An 18,572-nucleotide genomic window follows, 5' to 3' on the forward strand; every position below is an offset into this window, starting at 1 on the left:
TATGTTTTAACACTTCACATCCATGGGCCCGTCTTTCGTTGAGAACAATAAGGAAGATGTGAGCCAATCAACGCAAATGCACTAGAAATAAAAGATACACTAGAAGTAAAAGGACAAAAGATGATATTCTGTCACAAGATCGGCCGGCCGTGTTCTGGTGTGTGTAATGGGCGTGGGTCTTTTTTTTACTTGCCAGCCTACCCCGCGAGCCGAAACATGTACTTCTACTCCCTACTGTGAACTGAGTGTACCTTAGGTGCTTAGGTTTCTTGTGGTAGAACCAACCCAGCAGGATTCAAGTACTAGAATTGGCATTGATGGTCGCATTTTTCTAGATTTATTTCAGGTCTTTCGACAATGTGTGTTCAGTGAAAGGAGACGATCCCTCGACTACGAAGCCATCCGTGACAATTTTATCAATCTCAAAACGATGTGTTGGCTCAATATCTCAGAGGTGCTTATAAGAATAGGGTGTGCGTGTGTGCATTCATAGAATTGAGTGTATATGTGTATACATGAGCATCCAGATTCAGGGGCGGAGCCCATTGGGCTGACCCGTATGCACAGGAATACGGGTGAAAAAATTCCCTAGCAGTGCCTATTAGTTAAAAAGGCCGAGTGCATCAGGGTGGCCCAAGAGCTGTGCATCAGGGTCAGCCCGTTCCAGCCACTCCGACGCCTCCGGACTGGCCCAACGCAGCAGTACACGCACGCACGACGGTTCGCTTGCGCATCCACCATCTCCTCACGTAGTTTTTGTCTATGAAAAAAAAGAGAATCTCTTCACGTAGTCACGTACGCAAACCTAATCGATCCATCTTTTTTTTCACTAGAAAAAAACTAATCGATCCATCGATCGATTTGTGCATTACGCGTACGAACCCAGCCTACCATACTCCATACGCCCCCCGCGCGTCGCCGTCCCACACAGCCGCCGGAGGCGGCAGCGGCAGCGCGCCGGCCGCCGGCCTCCATGCAGCCTGGGTCCTCACACGGTGACGAAGCGACGCGCACGAGCAACGTTGCACGCCGTCCGGTGCTCGGTAATTTCGCATCCTTTTCAAATTCCAATCTTGAATGTTCGTCTCTGTGTCCGCCATAGATGATAAATTACAAAAGGCCACAATTGTGGTAGGGCCTTTGTCTTGCTTTTCCTAGTTTTGTTGAACTTCAACAATCATGTATAGACTTGTAGTGAATATAGTAAATCACTATGTTTTGGTAAAAGTGTGGAGTATTTTCTAGGGTTATAACTTCTAATTAGGTTATATTTTATTTGCCTATACAATTCTCCATGTCTCATTTATAATTTATATTTGTCAAATACAGATACTATGGACAAGTTTCTTCTCAAAAGAAATGCACCATCACAGCCAGAAGACATAAATTGGGAAGAGGAGATTCAGTATGATCAGGGCAATCGCCTCAATGATGAAAGTTTGAGTGATGATATTATTTGTTATGTGGAGAAGGAAGAAATGAAAAGGGCCACCAATGCTCAAGTGGTTGAGTATTTCATGGCCTGGAGGAATAGAAACAAGTGGTTGAGTATTTCATGGCCTGGAGGAATAGAAACATACTAAGGTAATTTTCAATTTTTAGCAATCTAAGTACTTTCATTTGGGCTACATTTCAAGTAGTTATATCCCTTGTTTTATCATTATAGTAAACAATTTGATGGCTACATTTCGTTTTTACAAATCGCTTCTATTATATCCAATAATGTGTGTTAAACCTATAAAACACACATTTATTCAATACATCCACGCTTGAAAAAATTTATGCCTTGTTAAAGTGGTGCATCGGGTAAGATTTGCTCCAGCTCCGCCCCTGTCCAGATTTGTACTATGTTGTACTCCCTACTAGCTTGATTTGGCGAGAGCACGCTTCTATGCCGAGCACGCAGTCGATATGGAGTGGGGAAAGAACCAAGGAAGGAGTCCATGCAAAACGAATATACCTCTTCCCTCATACCCACGACACCGAGCCGCCTCTAAGTCGTGCTGAGCATGTTCCTAGTAGGTGTGTACGCCACGGGAGGCAACAGGTTTTGGTGTCCCACATGGGTCGATTCGTCTCCCGTGTTATACTCTTCCTCGCCGAAGACTGCGCCTTCACTTCATTGGTCTTATCGTTGGTGCTCATGGAGACAGCTGATGAAGGACGACACGGGCTTGGACGCCGGACGCCGTCGCTGTAGGATAGATTTAGGGTCGGGTCATTTTTTTTGTTCTAAATGTTCGAAATGTAATGAAAATTCACCGTGTTTGTATGAAATCCGTGATGTCTATATAAAATTCGGCCTTGTTTGCACGAATTTTATCCGGTTTGTTGAAGAAGAGTTTAAAATTTATGCGATTATGGTTAAATGGCGGCCTCCCGCATCCATGTTCGCGGGTTGGTCCCCCTATCCGTGAATGGATACAAAAGAAAATTTACGGGTTGCCATTAAAAATGCCCTTATGGGACGAAGAAAGTACATAAATAGTTATGTGGTTGTTCTTTCTTTCCTCTGAGATAGCGCGTTGCATCCATTAATTGGTAGAGTTAACATCCAAAGAATATTTCCTCTCCATCCAGATTCCGTAGTCCCTGCTGTGCTTTGCATCAAATTTAATCATAAATTTAAGTAACAGAAGTACTTGACACGCCTCGTATCCAGCCGCCGCCTCCAACGTAGCCAGCCGCCGCCTCCCCAAAACTAGGGTTCTTTGCCTCCCACCGGCGCCGGTGCCGGTCCATCCCGTCTCTGGTGGCCTTAGGGCCATGAAGGCGGAGTGGATCTTGGCCCTTGCCGATGGGAGGGTTCCGCTTTCATATATTTTTTCGAGCTTTGTTAGGGTTTATGTCCTGTTCAGGAAGGCGAGACGGCGGCGGCTCCCTGAAGATGGAATAAAGGTCTCCCCGTCTAGTCCCCGTTTCGGTGATGTGTATAGCATCATCGGTGGGCGTGTGGAGGTGTGTCTCCGGCGGATCTGTCTTTGGTGGATTTGCTCGGATCTGTTCGTCGTTCGTCTTCGTTCGTGTGTCTTTAGGTTGGATCATTTTGATCTACACTCTTCATCTGCGGCGGTTGCTGTTTTGGTGCGTTGGTTCCATGGGGCCTTAGCACGACGACTTCCCGACTGTCTACTACAACAATGTTTGCCCGGCTCTGTCGAGGGAGGGGCGATGACAGCGGCGCGCCTTCGGCTCGCTTCAGTGCTTGTAGTCGTCGCTAGGTGGTCTACGGTTCTGGATGTAATTTTTATTATTTCTAGTGTCCGTTGTACTACCATGATTGAAGATAAATAGATTGAAAGTTTTTCCGCAAAAAAAAAGTACTTGACACTGTATAATTTATATTTCAAAAGATAGCATTGTTGGATCTAACAATACAAATTGTGTGGCATATATAATTGGACGGGTCTACCTGGCGGCCGGCCAAATAAAATAAGTGCATGCCCCCTGTTCCAGGAAAGACAGCACGTTTAGTCCCTAACGCATACTAAAAAGGGCAAAATTATTGTAATCCAAAAGTGCTAAAAAGGGCACTGGTAATTAATTAGTCTATATGGTCTCTTCCGATGTCTGCGTGTCGCTGTATTAATGTTCCTTATATTTGTCTATTGTGCATTAATTTTTGGTTTTCAAAATTATAAAAGAAATATCTTCTACACCGTGCGTCGAAATCCAGATCCGTTTTCACTGTTGAAACCCTCGTGACGTGTTCTTTAAAAGTAGACCCCGCATGGAGATGTTTCGACGAACTAATCTTTCTGCCAACTAAACATCAATGTGTGTACAACTAGACTACATTACAAACCAACTAAATTTTAATGTGTGTGCAACTAGACTACATTACAAGCTATGACAATTCATATGCGACTATGCGAACTAGATTGTGCAACTCTATGGCCATGCATGTACTAACTAGGACTACTATATGTGTAACTATAATTACTGTGGATACCAACAAAAAATATTTGCATTTTGTACAAGCAGATACAGCAAAAAATATCAGCAATGCGTACTTTTTGTACAAGCAGACACAACTGCCCATGTATCCTACTCAAAAAAGGGGTAAAATGCTCTTCAAGTGCCTATGCAACTTGAGCGGAAGTAGGAAAAACAACTTGCGTTCTCGTGCAAGCAAGCGAGGGACGAATCTGGATGTGTGTATCGATTCCATAAAGAACGAGGGATGGATTCAGCCCGGTGGCAGCAACCTCCTACGCTCCTGCCCGACAGAGGTCAAAGAGTGAGCAGTATCAAGGTCCATCAGGTCTACTGCGCCACCGTCGGACGCGTCGAGGAGGTTGGACTTGAGCGCGGTCTGGCTCTTGGGGGATAGGAGGGGCCAGAGTCGGAGGATGTCGTCGGAGAGAGGAGTTTGCGAAGGAGGACATCAGCCATGATGCGGAGCTCGGCGATGGACGTCGAAGGAGGCCGTCGGGGAAAGGATCTTGCGGAGGAGGACAGCGGCCATGGCGCGGAGCTCGGCGGGGATGGCCCGCGTCGCGAGCGACGATTCGAGGCGCAGCACGCGGGTCTCCGGGTGGGAGCCATGGAGGTGGTGGAGGGCGGCCTCGGCGGCGACGTGGGTGGCGTTGGAGGCCGAGTGGCCGACATGAGCGTAAAGAGTAGCAGAGCCGGACGACGGAGACTTGGGATGGGAGACAACAAAGGGGATTTTCTAGCACGGTGTCGTTTAGTGCGGCCGCTCGGGACGCCAAAAAAGTGCGCCTGCACTTTTAAGATTTTAGGTACATAATTTATATTTTGCTCATCATACCTATGGCCAAAGTTGACATCATGGTGGTGTCATTGATGGTGTGGCGGCAGATGCATCCGTCCAATGTAACTCCGCCGCTCTGTAATGAGATCCTATGCTTGCTCCACATCCACGGTCTCATCTTTCGTTGAGAACAATGTGGAAAACGTGAGCCAATCACCGCAACGACACTGGAAAAGGACAGAGGATCGATTATCCTATTACAAGACATCTATTTCAGTTCTGATGGATGATCGGTCGGCGGTGTTGTGGCTTTTACATGCCAGACGGCACCGCGAGCCGAAGCACGTACTTGTACTCCCTACTTGTTTGATTTGGGGAGAGCGCGCTTCTCGTATGCCAAGCACACGATCGATTGATGGTAAGAATCAAGGAGGCTTTTTTTTGTTTACACTTACTCGAAAATTGTCTGTACTTTACAACGGGAAAAAATGAGTAATGCTATACCTATGTAGAGAATGTTACGTGGTTTACGTAATCAGCGACGTGGCTAATTATGGTTGGAGAAGGGGGAGGGAAGGGCCCCATCCACCTGAAAATCAGGGGGGCGGAGAAGTTTAAAGGAAGGTTAAGTAAGAGGGGTTCATAGCTTTAAGTGGATGTAGGATTATCGGGGAAAAATTGGTAGGCAATCACCGTAATTTGCTTGTCATTTTTTGTTAATGTAGCTTCATGCCAAAAATATACTTTAGTTTTGACAGTTAATGCGGTTTCCAAGAAAATGTGGCAGGACGAAGCAATCTATGGTTGGATGGTTAGAGAGACAGTGGTGTCTCAGCCCACCAGGGCTCAAGTCCTGGTGCTTACATCATTCCTGAATTTATTTCAGAATTTTTGGCGATGCGCTTTCAGCGGAAGGAGGCGTTACCGTCGACGACGAGGCCCTTATGGTGACTTCATAAATCTTTAAGATGATTTGCCAGCTCAGTCTCTAAAAGATGCTCATAGGCGTAGGGTTTGTGTATGTTTATAGGGGTGAATGTATGCGCGTATGTATGGGCGCTTCCGTCTGTACTGTGTTCAAAAAAAAAGAAAATATGGCAGGGAAAAAAATATGTAAAACTAGAAACGAGGTGTAAAACTAGAAACGAGGTGTGGCGAGGACGAAGGGGCAGACGTAAGAAAGAACGAATTGTGACCTTACTTACGTTTTAAGTGCAGTTTTTTTTTGCAAAAACAAGAAGTGGTAGGGCGGGAGACATGTTAAATCCTTTATAGTAGGAGAGATTATCTTTTTTGCGAGAGAAAATTTCAATTTATTTATCAATCATGGCAGTACAGAGAACATTAGAGGCAATAACAATTATATCCAGGTCCATGGATCACCTAGCGATGACTACAAAGCACTGGAGCGAGTCAAAGACACGCCGCCGTCATTGCCCCTTCCTAATTGAAGGCAGACAAACCTTGTTGTAGTAGGCAGTCGAAAAGTCGTCTTGTTAAGGCTCCAAAGGACCAGCGCAATAGAGCAGCAACCAACGCCGATGAAGAGAGTTGTAGATCAGAAAGATCAAACATGTAACCCCACGAACGAAAATGAACAAAAACCGAATCAAAATAGATCCACCAAAGACGAGCACTAGCCGAATCCCACAAGATTTGACGAAGACACACCTCCATACATCCTCTCACGATGTTGTTCACACCATCGTGGCGGGGATCAAACATGAGAGACATTATTCCTAGTGAGAGACATCACCAGCGCCACACAGCCTTGACCAAGACGATGAACCTAACGAAAATGAAAACAAAAACGGGGTCCCTCCCGCACGTCGGGGGCCGAGATCCTTTGCACCTCCACGGCCCAAAGGCCAACAGAGGTGGGGCGGATCGGCGGTAGTAGGAGGAAGGAGATTTCTTGGGGGGGAGGGGCACTAGTGCAGAACCGGCCTTTAGTGCCGGTTCGTAACGGCCTTTAGTGCCGGTTCGCCAACCGGCACTAAAGAGTAGGGACTAAAGCCCCCCCCCCCTTTAGTACTGGTTCGTCACGAACCGGCGCTAAAGTGCCACCACGTGGCACGAGCCAGACCCGGGTGCGCGTAGGGCATTAGTACCGGTTGGTAACATCAACCGGTACTAAATATTGGGGGGGGGGGGGTTGATTTGTTTTTCATTCAATTTTTTTTGTTTGCTGGTATTTCACGATACTACAAATTGTACACGTTATGCATATATATAAATAGATTTTCTCGTACGTAGAACCGCATATATATATATATATATATATATATATCATCGAATGTCTCACAAACCAACACCATTAATTATTCACACATACACATGTATATACATATACAATTTCTCCTACATATGTTGCCTTTGGTGCCTCCGGAGCATGATGACAAGTGGTTCATGGGGGCGGTAGCGGGTAATAGTATTCTCCTTTGGAATCTATGACCTGGTCGAGCAAAAATCCGGTTATTTCCTCTTGAAGTGATAGTATGCGGTCTGATGGTAGGAGCTTATCCCGCACCGATCTGAACTGTTAAGAAGGAGATCAATATGCATGTGTGTTAGTTGTGTGACTAGATATCGATAATGGTGTGAATAGTGTTCTGACAAACGTACCCAGTCCTGTCTATCAGATCTGCTCCTTTCGCACGTCATCATGCGAATGTTCTCGCAAACGTAGAATGCACACAGATTATTCACCGGCGCGTGCTTCAGGGCCTTTACGAGAATGGAATTGAATTAGATAATGATTAATCAAGCATGATAATTAATTAATGATATTGAAACAAGAATTAAAAAGATGGTAGCTAGCTAGTACTACTTAATTACTTACCTTGGGTCGATGCCAAAACAACTTATTTGCCCACTTGCCTGGAGTCACCTTGATGAACTTTTCCCATGCCCTGCCCGTCGGTAAAGAAAATTAATAAAGGGGTTATTAAATAGTTCATATCAGGAAATGACGAACTAATAATTAATAGGCCGAGATATAGTTAATAATGATTGAAATTACATGTTAACTATCTCCTTCACGATGGTGTAGTCTTTATCTTCTTTAGTTAGTGAGTCCAATAATTCAATTTTTCCTTCCTCAACTTTAATGTCTAACAAGATCCAGTACCAACTGCATACGCACACGTTTGCATGTCTTAATTAAGCGAGCATGTGCATAAAATTAATCAACTAACATAAACCGTATACACTTAATTATTAACATCTAGCTAGCTAGTAAGCAAAAAAAATAGAATTTGTAGTACAAGACAGTGTGACTCACGGGAAGTTGTAAGGAAGTAGTATATCTTCATTGCTATTGAGGCGCTTCAAGAACTGTAGCATGCTTTCCTCTACAACATCTTGACAATATTCAATCTGCCATATGTCCTCATTAATGGTATTTGGGTCAATGAACCCAACGCCATAGCGTCCAGCTTTTTTCATTTCATACACCTTCATCCTGCATATAATACCACAGAAAAAGAATATAGTAAGGATAATTACATGTAATGATTGCTCAAAATTATCACTACATAACTAGCTTGAGACTTAAATTACAGAAAGAAATCACTTATAGACAATAGCAACGGACGATAGACTTGTCGAGTGCGTCTTGATTGTATAACTGAAATAGTTCTGAATACTCAATGGCCAGAGCTTTCTCATGGTAATAATGCTCATGCTTGACATTCACCATGAGGGACTCTCGATTGGAAATCTTGGTAATGTTCATGTACCATTGATGCAATTGATACATTCTCGTTGGGAGGTCCTTGGCCTTGTCTAGATGGACCAAAGGTTGGCCCCGGACATATTTCCATGCTATTTACGATTCTCTAAGCGTAGGCATGGGCTCGATTTCGAGGAGTTGTCCAACAGAGATATTGAGCATTTGAGTCTGCATTATATGATCCTCCGTTATTACCACATCGCCATGCCGGGGAACGCTAACGGTTTGCCCACAATAATATTTGGCGCGCGTACTACTCCTCTCATGTGTTATTGGCACAACAAGCGGGGGGATCGCTTGCGCCGCCTGTTCTCCCAACTGGGGAACGGTTTTCCCGCATTTTTTGCCAGCTGCTTGTTGGCTCGAGCTCGAGCTCGCTTCCTTCTTTAGACGTTCTCGATGTAGTTTCCTGATTTGGCGCTCATAGTCTGAGTCAACAGGCTTGAAAGCTGGTTCTCTAGCCATACGAATGAAGTGGTCAATTACTTTCTCAGGCACTTTCTCCTTTGGCGGCGGTGCCAGTTTTGGTCCAAAATGGGCGTCCACTTGGGCTTGCACTATGCCTGCGTTTTGCTCCTTAGTCATGTCGTAAGGCCTCTGAGGAAGAGGAGCGAGGCTTGGACCATATTTATATCGCTTGTCTCCGCATGTACTTCCTGAACTACCTCGACTCGTACCGCTACGCACCAAAGCTGCGGCATGTCTCTTCTGCGATTGCTGAGACGGCGGAGACGGCTGGCGTGGAGTTGGACCAGGAGAAGTGGCCTGACGATGTGCCGGACTTGAAGCAGGAGGTGTGGCCTGACACGGTGCCGGACTTGAAACCTGAGAAGTGGCATGACGCTGTGCCGGACTTGAAACCGGAGGAGTCAGCTCACGCGTTCGGGGACTTGGAGGAGGTGGCGGACTTCGAGGAGGAGTCGTCTCACGCATTCGTGGACTTGTAGGAGCGGGAGTCTGCTGACTCGGTGGCGGACTTCGAGGAGGAGTCGGCAGACAAGGCGGTGTCGGTGGACTTCGAAAGATGATGCAATCCTTTCTCCGTAGGATGATACGATGTATGGCCTCTTCCAGTGTGCGCTCGCCTTCACCTCCAGGAATGTCAAGCGTTAGCCCCGAATATGGGTCCACCACTTCATCAACCATGACACGAGCATAGCCCTCTGGAATCGGGATGCAATGGTAGGTTGCTTCGGGGGTAACTGGAAAAGCAACGTCGTCCGCCACCTTCATGGATATGTTCTTCATTTTGGAGTGTAGCTCACAATTAGTATTCTCTATGATGTCATCCATAGGGTATGTATCCAGCAATGTGTTGCCCGGGCAGAACCAACGCTGCTTCTCGGCATGGATGGGACGGTGCTATCCAATGCTGGACGATCATCCGCTTGCTGTTGCCGCTGCTGAGACCCCCTTTCCTGGCTAAGTGAGTCGATCTGTTGCTGCTGCTGGAATTTGAGTGCCAGGTCCGCGTGCCTTGCTTCTAGGCCTTGAAGGCGTTCTGCGTCCTGCTTCCTCTGCTCCTCCTCCAGCTTCCTCTTCTTCTCCTCCTCCATCTTCTTTCTTGCACGGGACCTGTAGTCGTCATTCCAGTCCGAAAAGGCCTCATACCAGGGAATAACGCCCATGCCTCGTGTTCTTTCCGGGTGTTCAGGATTTCCCAGGGCACGCGTAAGATCGTCGTTCTCTCTGTTGGGCGTGAACATCCCCGCTCGAGCTTCTTCTATTGCGTCAAGTATCTTTTGTTCGGCTCCTTTTAGACTTGCCTTCTTCGAAACCAGGCCTGTCTTCGGGTCCAACGCCCCCCCCTCATGCGCATAGAACCAAGTTCTGCACCTGGGGGCCAGCTCCTAGTAATCGGAGTGACCCCTGCACCCTTCATCTCTTGCTCAGACTTATCCCACTTAGGCATTCCCACCGCGTAGCCACCTGGACCCAGCCTATGGAACTGCGTCTTTTTTGCGGCATTTGCCTTGTTTTTCATCGACCGTTCCTTAGATAATTTTGAATCCTTGAAGGTCACGAAATCGTCCCAGTGTTCTCTTTGCTTCTCCAGTGTTCCCTTGAAATCTGGAGTCTTCCTTTCATTAGCGAGGCAGTTGGCCCATACTGTTTTCTTGTGGGTGTTGAATGCAATTGCCATCTTCTTAAGAGCAGCGGCCTTGACTTTCTCCACATCTGCTTCAGTAAAATGATCTGGTAGGGTGAAATGTTCCATCAGAGATTTCACCAGGTCTTTTTTGGCTCTGTCGTCGACCCAAGTAACACCTGGACGTTTAGTCTTTGGCTCTTTCCATTCTTGAATAGAGATCGGGAGTTTGTCCTTCACAAGAACTCCGCACTGACGAGTCCACCTGTCCGCAACGTTCTTAGGCGTGAGGGGTTCGCCACTAAGTTTGGTGGATTCGATGTGGTACTTTACACCTATTGGGGAACGTAGCAGAAATTCAAAATTTTCCTACGTGTCACCAAGATCTATCTATGGAGAGACTAGCAACGAGGGAAGGAGAGTGCATCTACATACCCTTGTAGATCGCTAAGCGGAAGCATTCAAGTGAACGGGGTTGATGGAGTCGTACTCGTCGTGATTCAGATCACCGATGATCCTAGTGCCGAACGGACGGCACCTCCGCGTTCAACACACGTACAGCTCGACGATGTCTCCCACGCCTTGATCCAGCAAGGAGAGAGGGAGAGGTTGAGGAAGACTCCATCCAGCAGCAGCACAACAGCGTGGTGGTGATGGAGGAGCGTGGCAATCCTGCAGGGCTTCGCCAAGCACCTACGGGAGAGGAGGAGGTGTCACGGGAGGGAGGGAGGCGCCAAGGGCTCAGGTATGGATGCCCTCCCTCCCCTCCACTATATATAGGGGCAGGGGAGAGGGGGGAGGCGCAGCCTTGCCCCTTCCTCCAAGGAAGGGGTGCGGCTAAGAGGGGGGGAGGAGTCCATCCTCCCCAAGGCACCTCGGAGGTGCCTTCCCCTTTAGGACTCTCCCCTTTTTCCTATATCTTGGCGCATGGGCCTCTAGGGGCTGGTGCCCTTGGCCCATGTAGGCCAAGGCGCACCCCCTACAGCCCATGTGGCCCCCGGGGCAGGTGGCCCCACCCGGTGGGCCCCCGGGACCCTTCCGGTGGTCCCGGTACAATACCGATGACCCCGAAACTTGTCCCGATGGCCGAAACAGGACTTCCTATATATAAATCTTTACCTCCGGACCATTCCGGAACTCCTCGTGACGTCCGGGATCTCATCCGGGACTCCGAACAACATTCGGTAACCACATACAAACTTCCTTTATAACCCTAGCGTCATCGAACCTTAAGTGTGTAGACCCTACGGGTTCGGGAGACATGTAGTCATGACCGAGATGTTCTCCGGTCAATAACCAACAGCGGGATCTGGATACCCATGTTGGCTCCCACATGTTCCACGATGATCTCATCGGATGAACCACGATGTCAAGGACTCAATCAATCCCGTATACAATTCCCTTTGTCTAGCGGTATGGTACTTGCCCGAGATTCGATCGTCGGTATACCGATACCTTGTTCAATCTCGTTACCGGCAAGTCTCTTTACTCGTTCCGTAACACATCATCCCGTGATCAACCCCTTGGTCACATTGTGCACATTATGATGATGTCCTACCGAGTGGGCCCAGAGATACCTCTCCGTTTACACGGAGTGACAAAATCCCAATCTCGATTCGTGCCAACCCAACAGACACTTTCAGAGATACCCGTAGTGTACCTTTATAGCCACCCAGTTACGTTGTGACGTTTGGCACACCCAAAGCACTCCTACGGTATCCGGGAGTTGCACAATCTCATGGTCTAAGGAAATGATACTTGACATTAGAAAAGCTTTAGCATACGAACTACATGATCTTGTGCTAGGCTTAGGATTGGGTCTTGTCCATCACATCATTCTCCTAATGATGTGATCCCGTTATCAACGACATCCAATGTCCATGGTCAGGAAACCGTAACCATCTATTGATTAACGAGCTAGTCAACTAGAGGCTTACTAGGGACATGGTGTTGTCTATGTATCCACACATGTATCTGAGTTTCCTATCAATACAATTCTAGCATGGATAATAAACGATTATCATGAACAAGGAAATATAATAATAATCAATTTATTATTGCCTCTAGGGCATATTTCCAACAGTCTCCCACTTGCACTAGAGTCAATAATCTAGTTCACATCGATATGTGATTAACACTCAAGGTCACATCCCCATGTGACTAACACCCAAAGAGTTTACTAGAGTCAATAATCTAGTTCACATTTACCATGTGATTAACACTCGATGAGTTCTGGGTTTGATCATGTTATGCTTGTGAGAGAGGTTATAGTCAACGGGTCTGAACCTTTCAGATCCGTGTGTGCTTTACAAATCTCTATGTCATCTCCTAGATGCAGCTACCACGTTCTATTTGGAGCTATTCCAAATAACTGTTCTACTTGGAGCTATTCTAAATTGTTGCTCCATTATACGTATCCGGTATCTCTACTCAGAGCTATCCGGATAGGTGTTAAGCTTGCATCGACGTAACCCTTTACGACGAACTCTTTTACCACCTCCATAATTGAGAAAATTCCTTAGTCCACTAGTTACTAAGGATAACTTTGACCGCTGTCCTGTGATCCATTCTTGGATCACTCTTGTACCCCTTGACTGACTCATGGTAAAGCACACTTCAGGTGCGGTACACAGCATAGCATACTGTAGAGCCTATGTCTTAAGCATAGGGGACGACCTTCGTTCCTTTCTCTCTATTCTGCCATGGTCGAGCTTTAAGTCTTAACTTCATACCTTACAACTCAGGCAAGAACTCCTTCTTTGACTGATCCATCTTGAACACCTTCAAGATCACGTCAAGGCATGTGCTCATTTGAAAGTACTATTAAGCGTTTTGATCTATCCTTATAGATCTTGATGCTCAATGTTCAAGTAGCTTAATCCAGGTTTTCCATTGAAAACACTTTCCAAATAACCCTATATGCTTTCCAGAAATTCTACGTCATTTCTGATCATTAATATGTCAACAACATATACTCATCAGAAATTCTATAGTGCTCCCACTCACTTCTTTGGAAATACAAGTTTCTCATAAACTTTGTATACACCCAAAATCTTTGATCATCATCAAAGCATACATTCCAACTCCGAGATGCTCACTCCAGTCCTCAGAAGGATTGCTGGAGCTTTGCATACTTATTAGCATATTTCAGGATAGACAAAACCTTCCGGTTGTATCACATACAACCTTTCCTCAAGAATCGTCGAGGAAACAATGTTTTGACATCCTATCTGCAAGATTTCATAAATAATGCAGTAATTGCTAATATAATTCCAACAGACTCTTAGCATCGCTACGAGTGAGAAAGTCTCATCGTAGTCAACTCCTTGAACTTGTCGAAAAACATCTTAACGACAAGTCGAGCTTTCTCAATGGTGACACTTACCATCATTGTCTGTCTTCCTTTCAAAATCCATATGTACCTAACAGCCTTACGACCATCAAGTAGTTCTTCCAAAGTCTACACTTTGTTTTCATACATGGATCCTCTCTCGGGTTTTATGGCCTTGAGCCATTTATCGGAATCCGGGCCCACCATCGCTTCTCCATAGCTCGTAGGTTCATTGTTGTCTAGCAACATGACTTCCAAGACAGGATTACGTACCACTCTGAAGTAGTACGCATCCTTGTCATCCCACGAGGTTTGGTAGTGACTCGATCCGAAGTTTCATGATCACTATCATAAGCTTCCACTTCAGTTGGTGTACGTGCCACAGGAACAACTTCCTGTGCCCTGCTACACACTTGTTGAAGTGACGGTTCAATAACCTCATCAAGTCTCCACCATCCTCCCACTCAACTTTTCGAGAGAAACCTTTCCTCGAAAAAGGACCCGATTCAAGAAACAATCCCTATTGCTTTCGGATCTGAATTAGGAGGTATACTCAACTGTTTTTGGGTGTCCTATGAAGATGCATTTTATCTGCTTTGGGTTCGAGCTTATCAACCTGAAACCTTTTCACATAAGCGTCGCAGCCCCAAACTTTCAAGAAACGACAACTTAGGTTTCTCCAAACCATAGTTCATACGGTGTCGTCTCAACGAAATTATGTGGTGCCCTATTTAAAGTGAATGTGGTTGTCTCTAATGCCTAACCCATGAACGATAGTGGTAACTCGATAAGAGACATCATGGTATGCACCATATCCAATAGGGTGCAACTATGACGTTTGGACACACCATCACACTATGGTGTTCCAGGCTGTATCAGTTGTGAAACAATTTCCACAATGTCTTAATTCTGTGCCAAACTCGTGATTCAGATATTCATCTCTATGATCATATCATAGATCTTTTATCCTCTTGTCACGACGATCTTTCAACTTCACACTGAAATTACTTGAACCTTTCAATAATTCAGACTCGTGATTCATCAAGTAAATATACTCAACATCTACTCGAATCATCTGTGAAGTAAGAACATAACGATATTCACTGCATGCCTCAGCACTCATTGGACTGCACACATCAAAATGTGTTACTTCCAACAAGTTGCTATCTTGTTCCATCTTACTGAAAACGAGGCTTTTCAGTCATCTTGCCCATGTGGTATGATTTGCATGTCCCAAGTGATTCAAAATCAAGTGAGTCCAAACGATCCATCTGCATGGAGTTTCTTCATGCGTATACACCAATAGACATGGTTCGCATGTCTCAAACTTTTCAAAAACGAGTGAGCCCAAAGATCCATCAATATGGAGCTTCTTCATGCGTTTTATACCGATATGACTTACGTGGCAGTGCCACAAGTAGGTGGTACTATCATTACTATCTTTTGGCATGAACATGTGTATTACTACGATCGAGATTTAATAAACCATTCATTTTAGGTGTAAGACCATTGAAGGTATTATTCAAATAAACAGAGTAACCATTATTCTCCTTAAATGAATAACTGTATTGCGATAGACGTAATCCAATCATGTCTATGCTCAACGCAAACACCAAATAACAATTATTTAGGTTTAACACCAATCTCTTTGGTAGAGGGAGCGTGCGATGCTTGATCATATCAAGCTTGGAAAAACTTCCAACACATATCGTCAGCTCACCTTTAGCTAGTCTCCGTTTATTCCGTAGCCTTTTGTTTCGAGTTACTAACACTTAGCAACCGAACCGGTATCTAATACCCTGGTGCTACTAGGAGTACTAGCAAAGTACACATTAACACAATGTATATCCAATATACTTCTATCGACCTTGCCAGCCTTCTTATCTACCAAGTATCTAGGGTAATTCTGCTCTAGTGGTTGTTCCCCTTATTACAGAAGCACTTAGTCTCGGGTTTGGGTTTTACCTTGGGTTTCTTCACTAGAGCAGCAGCTGATTTGCCGTTTCATGAAGTATCCCTTCTTGCCCTTGCCCTTCTTGAAACTGGTGGTTCCACCAACCATCAACAATTGATGCTCCTTCTTGATTTCTACTTTCGCGGTGTCAAACATCACGAATACCTCAAGGATCATCATATCTATCCCTGATATGTTATAGTTCATCACGAAGCTCTAACAGCTTGGTGGCAATGACTTTGGAGAACCATCACTGTCTTATCTGGAAGATCAACTCCCACTCGATTCAAATGATTGTTGTACTCAGACAATCTGAGCACAAGCTCAACAATTGAGCTTTTCTCCTTAGTTTGCAGGTTAAGAAAGTCATCGGAGGTCTTATACCTCTTGACATGGGCACGAGCCTGAAATCCCAATTTCAGCCCTCAAAACATCTCATATGTTTCGCGATGTTTCAAAAACGTCTTTGGTGCCTCAACTCTAAACCGTTTAACTGAACTATCACGTAGTTATCAAAACGTGTATGTCAGATGTTCGCAACAACCACAGACAACGTTCGAGGTTCAGCACACTGAGCGGTGCATTAAGGACATAAGCCTTCTATGAAGCAATGAGGACAATCCTCAGTTTACGGACCTAGTCCGCATAATTGCTACTATCAACTTTCAACTAATTTTTCTCTAGGAACATATCTAAACAGTAGAACTATAGCGTGAGCTACGACATAATTTGCAAAAACCTTTTGACTATGTTCAGGATAATTAAGTTCATCTTATGAACTCCCACTCAGATAGACATCCCTCTAGTCATCTAAGTGATTACATGATCCGAGTCAAACTAGGCCGTGTCCGATCATCACGTGAGACGGACTAGTCATCATCGGTGAACATCTTCATGTTGATCATATCTTCTATACGACTCATGTTCGACCTTTCGGTCTCCGTGTTCCGAGGCCATGTCTGTACATGCTAGGCTCGTCAAGTTAACCCTAAATGTTTCGCGTGTGTAAATCTGTCTTACACCCGTTGTATGTGAACGTTAGAATCTAACACCCGATCATCACGTGGTGCTTCGAAACACAAACTGTCGCAACGGTGCACAGTTAGGGGAGAACACTTCTTGAAATTGTTGTAAGGGATCATCTTATTTACTACCGTCGTTCTAAGCAAATAAGATGTATAAACATGATAAACATCACATGCAATCAAATAGTGACATGATATGGCCATCATCACTTTGCTCCTTTTGATCTCCATCTTCGGGGCTCCATGATCATCATCGTCACCGGCATGACACCATGATCTCCATCATCGTGATCTCCATCATCGTGTCTTCATGAAGTTGCCTCGCCAACTATTACTTCTACTACTATGGCTAACGGTTAGCAATAAAGTAAAGTAATTACATGACGTTTAAGTTGACACGCAGGTCACAAATAAATAAAGACAACTCCTATGGCTCCTGCCGGTTGTCATACTCATCGACATGCAAGTCGTGATTCCTATTACAAGAACATGATCAATCTCATACATCACATATATCATTCATCACATCCTTTTTGGCCATATCACATCACATAGCATACCCTGCAAAAACAAGTTAGACGTCCTCTAATTGTTGTTTGCATGTTTTACGTGGCTGCTATGGGTTTCTAGCAAGAACGTTTCTTACCTACGCATGAACCACAACGTGATATGCCAACTGCTATTTACCCTTCATAAGGACCCTTTTCATCGAATCCGATCCGACTAAAGTGGGAGAGACAGACACCCGCCAGCCACCTTATGCAACTAGTGCATGTTTGTCGGTGGAACCGGTCTCACGTAAGCGTACGTGTAAGGTTGGTCCAGGCCGCTTCATCCCACGATGCCGCCGAATCAAGATAAGACTAGTAACGGCAAGCATATTGAACAATATCGATGCCCACAACTACTTTGTGTTCTACTCGTGCAAAGAATCTACGCAATAGACCTAGCTCATGATGCCACTGTTGGGGAACGTAGCAGAAATTCAAAATTTTCCTACGTGTCACCAAGATCTATCTATGGAGAGACTAGCAACGAGGGAAGGAGAGTGCATCTACATACCCTTGTAGATCGCTAAGCGGAAGCGTTCAAGTGAACGGGGTTGATGGAGTCGTACTCGTCGTGATTCAGATCACCGATGATCCTAGTGCCGAACGGACGTCACCTCCGCGTTCAACACACGTACAGCTCGACGATGTCTCCCACGCCTTGATCCAGCAAGGAGAGAGGGAGAGGTTGAGGAAGACTCCATCCAGCAGTAGCACAACGGCGTGGTGGTGATGGAGGAGCGTGGCAATCCTGCAGGGCTTCGCCAAGCACCTACGGGAGAGGAGGAGGTGTCACGGGAGGGAGGGAGGCGCCAAGGGCTCAGGTATTGATGCCCTCCCTCCCCTCCACTATATATAGGGGCAGGGGAGAGGGGGGAGGCGCAGCCTTGCCCCTTCCTCCAAGGAAGGGGTGCGGCTAAGAGGGGGGGAGGAGTCCATCCTCCCCAAGGCACCTCGGAGGTGCCTTCCCCTTTTAGGACTCTCCCCTTTTTCCTATATCTTGGCGCATGGGCCTCTAGGGGCTGGTGCCCTTGGCCCATGTAGGCCAAGGCGCACCCCTACAGCCCATGTGGCCCCCCGGGGCAGGTGGCCCCACCCGGTGGGCCTCTGGGACCCTTCCGGTGGTCCCGGTACAATACCGATGACCCCGAAACTTGTCCCGATGGCCGAAACAG

The 18,572-nt window shown here is 45.9% G+C and overlaps 1 long non-coding RNA gene across 1 annotated transcript; it reads left to right on the forward strand.

Moving 5' to 3' along the window:
- Nucleotides 1-910: 910 nt before the first annotated feature.
- On the forward strand, nt 911-1,684 carry LOC123117561 (uncharacterized). Its single transcript, XR_006457420.1, has 2 exons — nt 911-1,043; nt 1,330-1,684. It is a non-coding gene; the product is annotated as an uncharacterized lncRNA (long non-coding RNA).
- The last annotated feature ends 16,888 nt before the right edge of the window (nt 1,685-18,572 follow it).

Source organism: Triticum aestivum, chromosome 5B (genome assembly GCF_018294505.1).
Source record: "Triticum aestivum cultivar Chinese Spring chromosome 5B, IWGSC CS RefSeq v2.1, whole genome shotgun sequence".
Classification (NCBI taxonomy): Eukaryota; Viridiplantae; Streptophyta; class Magnoliopsida; order Poales; family Poaceae; genus Triticum; species Triticum aestivum.